The following is a 6,000-nucleotide window of genomic DNA, read 5'->3' as shown; positions in this document are numbered from 1 at the left end:
AACTGGTAGAGAGGAGCAGTCAGATCAAAGAAAGAGCGCTGCGCAAGAGGACGGGAAGCTGGTGCCTCAGAAGAAAGTGTAAGAATGTTCTAGAAAGCCGGGCACGGTGGTCACTCCTGTAGCCCCAGTACTTGGGAAGTTGAGACAGGAGAATCCCAGGTTTGGCAACTTAGCAAGACTCTATTTCAAAATAAAAAAAAAAAAAAGAAAAAGAAAATTCTTTTTCAAGGGGCTGAGGATGTAGCTCAGAAGCAGAAAGTCTCCCATAGCTGGGCGTGGTGGCACACGCTCTTAATCCCAGCATTTGGGAGGCTCAGACAGGAGGATTGCGGTTTGGGCACAGCCTCAGCTACTTCATGAGGGGCCTGTGGAACTTAGTGAGACCCTGTTTCAAAATAAAGAATAAAAAGCCAGGTGTGGTGGCACACGTTTGTAATCCCAGCATTAGTGAGACCCTGATTCAAAATAAAGAATTAAAAATGGGACTGTGGTTATAGCTCAGGGGTAGAATGCCTCTGAGTTCTATCCTCAGTACTGCAAAAAAAAAAAAAAAAAAAGTAATATGCCAGTTTTGATGGCACAAATCTGTAATCTCAGTACTTGGGAGGCTCAGACAGAAAGCAGATTTCTGGACAGCTTCAGCTACTTAGTGAGGCCCTCCGCAACTTAGAGTGACCCTGTTTCAAAATAAAAACAAAAAGTAGTGCTTGGGCTGTAGCTCAGAGGTAGAATGCCCCTAGTTTCAATTCCCGCTAACACACATGTACAAAAAAAGTAAAAGACACCACACCAAAGAACATATATAGATGACAAATAACCATGAAAAAGGATTAGTAGCATCATTATTAATTAGGAAGATAGAAATTTAAATTCCAATGAGATATCACTATACTCTAGTTAGAATGACCAACACAAAGATTGACCAAACCAAGTGTTCATGACAAAGATGTGAAGCGACTAGGACCTTCTTGTACTGTTGGTATGAACATAAGATGGAACAAATACTTTGAAAAACAGGTTAGCAGATTCTTTAAAGTTAAAATATACCTGTTATATGACCTAGACATTCTACTCCTGGGTATTTCCTCAAGAGAACAAAAACATATGTTGATAGACTTAAACACAAAATATCTAAGATTTTGGTGGAAACAACTCAAATGTCTATCAATAGGTAAATATAGAGAGAGACAGTGGCATATTTATACAACGGAATACTACTCGGCAATAAAAGCAACAAGTTATTAATACATTCTATAACATGGATGAATCTCAAAATAATTGTGCTGAAAGAATCTAGGCAAACAAATAAAGTGCATATTGTGTGATTTCATTGATGTGCAATTGTAGGAAACCGAGTGTGGTGGTTCATGCCTGTAATACCAGTACTTGGGTGGCTAAGACAGGAGGATTGCAGGTTGGAGACTGGACTCCGCAGGTTAGGAAGGCTCTCTGCAACTTTGTGATTCTGTTTCAAAACAAAAAACAAAGGGCTGGAGGTATAGCTCAGAGGTAGAACACCCCCGGGTTCAATTCCTTCTTATCACATGTGAGCCTGTGCTGGTGCGTGTGCGTACATACACACACACACACACACACACACACACACACACACACACTTGTAGAAAATGAAAATAAATGCATAATGACAAAGTGGATCAGGATGCTTAGGATGAGTTCATGCCTAGGAAGATAAGAGGGAAGAAATACAAAGGGGCACAAAGAAACTGAGGGGTGATAAATGTGTCTATTATCTCAATTGTGGAGACAATCTCGCTGGTGTTATCTGTATATTAAAACTTACCAAGATGGGCGTGGTGGCACACGCTTGTAATCCCAGTATTTGGGAGGCTGAGACAGGAGGGTCACAGGCTGTCCTCCCACGCTTGGGAGGTGGAGACAGGAGGATCACACAGGTTCGAAGCCAGCCTCAGCTACTTAGTGAGGCTCTCAGCAACTTAGTGAGACCCTGTTTCCAAATAAAATATAAAAGAGGTCTGAGAGTATAGCCCAGAAGTAGAAAAGCCCCGGAGTTCCACCTCAGTACCACACACACACACACACACACACACACACACACCTTATCAACTTGAGTGGCTTGTGCGTAGAAGCTCAGTGGTAGAACAGTGCCAAGACATCCTGCTGCCTCGGCATCTATGTGTTGAAGACCCCACTCCACATAGTTATCGGCAGAACGCCCCGAGAAAGAGGTATCGTCTCTGGCAAAAAATATCCCCCACTTTAGATATCCTTCATAACTATTATTCTCTTGGTATTCTTTTAACTCTCTACACGAATTGCTCTGATGATGTGAGATCAGAAATTGAGTCCGTGGAAATAAACGTCCTTGGCTTTGCTCAATAGTAAGGAAAAAACTGGCCAGAACTCAGATGCTGTGATAAGCATTCCAACTGCAGCAATTACAAAGGGTCTCTGACCCTCACTATCACTAACTTAGGTTAAGCTATTAACTCCGGTAACCGATAGCTCAGTTTAAGGAAACTTTGTTTACCCTTGAGATCCTGCCTAGAGACAGAGAAGATAAAATTTTGGGTGTGACTTCAAAGCAATTTAACTGATGAACAACTTAGTTGCCAAAATACAATAGAGCCAAGGAGAAAGATTGTTGACCTTCACGCCCAGTGTGAGCGTTCCCCGAAACAGGGAGAATGCCGCATGGCTAGAAATGAAAATGACAAAATAAAGGACAGATATTCTAAATATATATGTATGAAGGAAAGGAAATACCGTAAGAGTAAGAAAGCACTTTTTCATGAAGAAGAGCTTATCATAAGAACGTCCCGACTGGGAAAGAAAGGAATTAGAAAGTTAGAAGCAGGTTGCAGAGGGTTTGTGATAAGGAAATGGATTATTAGAGACCAATAGGCCTTTAATAGGCTTTTGTCTAAAAAAGAGTGTTCAGCAGTCAAGGAAATACATCTGACAACTAAATCCAAGAACTTCACAGTGTTATTTGTGGTGTCTTATTTGCCAAGCTGTGTTGTGAGTTTTTGTAAGCTTTCAGACTTCAGAAGGCAAAGCGGATGAGATCTGAGAGGCTCCCATCGCATCTCCCTGGACCGCCACATCTCCCCATGCTTGTCATATGGATATAGATGGAAACTTCAAAAAAGAAAGCAAAAGAAGATTCCATGAGAAGGTGTATTCTCCAAGCCCTGGGCCTTGGGCGTGCCTGTATTGCCTTTGGAATTTACCTTTGGACCTGCCCTGCTGCAATAGCGGAAGAAAGATCCGGAGCTTATCTCCTAAATGCTGGACTAGTCATTTACTTTGTTTATATGTAATTTACTATTGTTTTGCTGTGATTGCCCCCCTTCCCTTTCTTTTTTCTCCTATTATTAATCTCACTGGTGAAGGGTATAAATTTCTCTGGGTTCCTGTAATAAATTGTCATTGGCTCAAGAAGCCTTTGTCCACCTCAGATTTCTTTCCCAAGCGTCGTACCCAAAAACTTAGGGAATTCATAGAGGGAAAGGAATCGCTGCAGACAGCCTTCTGCAGAACTCCACCTGCCTTTTGCCCCATCTTTCTGAGGCTCCCGGTCGCGAGTGGACTTGCCCCCACAGGACTGAGCCAGTCGGTAACAGAACAGGTTGCTTAGCTTGCTGAAAGCCCTAAATTCAGTCTCCAGGGATCCTCCAAAAATGTTTCAAGTTGGATTCTTTACTTGTAATTCATCCTGGGATTGAACCTGAGTATTGTACCTCTGACCTACAACCTAGCCTCCCCCTTTTGTGGTACTGGGGATTGAACCCAGGGGCATTCTACCTCTGTTCTTTACTCCCAGCCCTATTTTACTTTTATTTGGAAACAGGGTCTCACTAGGTTGATGAGAGTCTCATAACTTACTGAGGATGTCCTCAAACCTCTGACCCTCCTGTCTCAGCCTCCCAAATACTGTGATTACAAGTGTGCGCCACCACACCCGGCTCTATTTTTTAATTTTAATATTTATTTATTTATTTATTGCAGTACTGGGGATGGAATCCAGGGTCATTCTACCCTTAAGCTACACCTCTAGCCCTATTTTTTATTCTTTATTTTGAAACAAGGACTCATAAGTTGCAAAGGGCTCCACTAAGTAGCTGAGGCTGTCCATGAACCCCAATTCTCCTGTCTCAGCCTCCCAAGTACTGAGATTACAGGCATGTACCATCATGCCCAGCTTACTTGGTCTTTTAAATTCAGACTTTTTTTTTTTGTAGGTTTGGGGATGCAACCCAGAGGCATTTGACCTCCGAGCTACACCTCCTGCCCTTTTTTACTCTTTATTTTGAAACAGGGTCTCACTAAGTTGCGGCAGGCCTCACTAAGTAGCTGAGGCTGTCCGCGAACCGCGATCCTCCGGTCTCAGCCTCCCGAATGCTGGGATTACAAGTGTGGCCTGGTTCTGAATTCAGACTTTTGAAGCCTGCAGTTGAGATTCGTGAGTTCTTATGCTGAGCCAGTCATTTGCCTGGCTTGAGTAAAATTCAGTAAAATTGAGTAAAATTCAATTTACTCATCTGTGAAAAGAGGGTAATGGGTTTACCTTCTAGAATAATCTTGGGGATCAAAGACAGTAACATGATGTGAAGGGGTAAAGACATCTTGTTAATGGCTACTCTCATATAAAGCTTTATAAACTTCACCATTAAATGACCACACGTTGAGCTTTGAGAGATTAGTTCAGTCATTTTTAATTTTTATTTAATATTTTCTTGCACTACTGAGGATTGAACCCAGTTGGCATTCTACCTCTGAGCTATACCCCCAGCCCTATTTTTTTATTCTTTATTTTGAAATAAGGTCTTGCTAAGTTGTAGAGGGGCCTCACTACTTCAAGTAGCTGAGACTGGCCTCAAACCTGTAATCCTCCTGTCTCAGCCTCCTAAGCACTAGGGTTACGAGCATGTAACAGCATGCCTGGCCCTTTGAAACGGGGGTTTCTTGTGAGAAAACCCCGGCGAGTCCAGCAGAGGCCTTCAGGTCACTACTCGAGAGTCGCCCGAGCCACGTGCCCTCAGATGCACTCTGCCTTCTCTCAGGGCCAACACGACCTGCGAGAGAGAGAACAGCTCCCCAAAAGGGGAGGGGGTCCCGAGCAGGAAGTCCCCACTTTTGCCATCTGACTGGCCGATGCCTGACCTGACCGCTTGCAAGTCCGTTTGTGGTTAGGGCGACTTTGAGATTTCAAGGAGAATTTGCATAGGACATTTGCAAGTCCTTTGAAGGGTCTCCTTTCAGGAATGCCAGACTTGCTCGGTGGGTTTGTTGATTAGGAAACTCAGGATGGCTTTGTGAAGCTCTGGCCTTCTTATCTCTGAGCCTTTGGAGTTTCAGGAATTTGTCGCCCCTCAGGAAACTCAGGAAATTAGCTTTTTTCTACCAAGGCCTTTTCCCTATCTGCCTATTTCCTTTCTATCTCCTCACTAGGGATGGGATCCAGGGGCATTCTACATCCGAGCTATACCCCCTGGCCCTATATTTTAATCTTTATTTTGAAACAGGGTCTCACTGAGTTGTGGAGGGCCTCACTAAGTAGCTGGGGATGGCTGCAAACCTGTGATCCTCCTGTCTCAGCCTCCCAAGTACTTGGATAAGAAGTATGTACCACCGTGCCTGGCCTTTTATTTAAAATTATTTTTAAAAGAGGTGGTGGTCAAGAAGAAGTGAAAATGGACTCTAGATTTAAGTGAGATTTCATGCCTCTGGCATTCACCACACTCATAAACCATGATTCCCAGCAACCTGGTTTTACACAGTTAAATGTAACACCAATATCCTTTTAACCTCTGTAGGCACTTCTTCCACCCTCAGAACACTTGATAACCACTTGTCCCAAGGAAAAACTCTACAGATAACTTTAGGAGTTTTTTTTTTCTCTCTCTCCAGGGAATAACTAAATTTGAGTTCCTTTTGTCCTTGGACAAGTTAGAATTCACGTTCATGTTAGTTAGCTTAGTAGCCAGTTTTTTTCACAACTGTGTCGTTAAAGTGGTT

The sequence above is a fragment of the Muscardinus avellanarius genome (genome assembly GCF_963383645.1).
Source record: "Muscardinus avellanarius genome assembly, chromosome: 4".
NCBI classification, from domain to species: Eukaryota; Metazoa; Chordata; class Mammalia; order Rodentia; family Gliridae; genus Muscardinus; species Muscardinus avellanarius.
The sequence above is the reverse complement of the archived record's forward strand: the minus strand, read 5'-3'. Positions refer to the sequence as shown.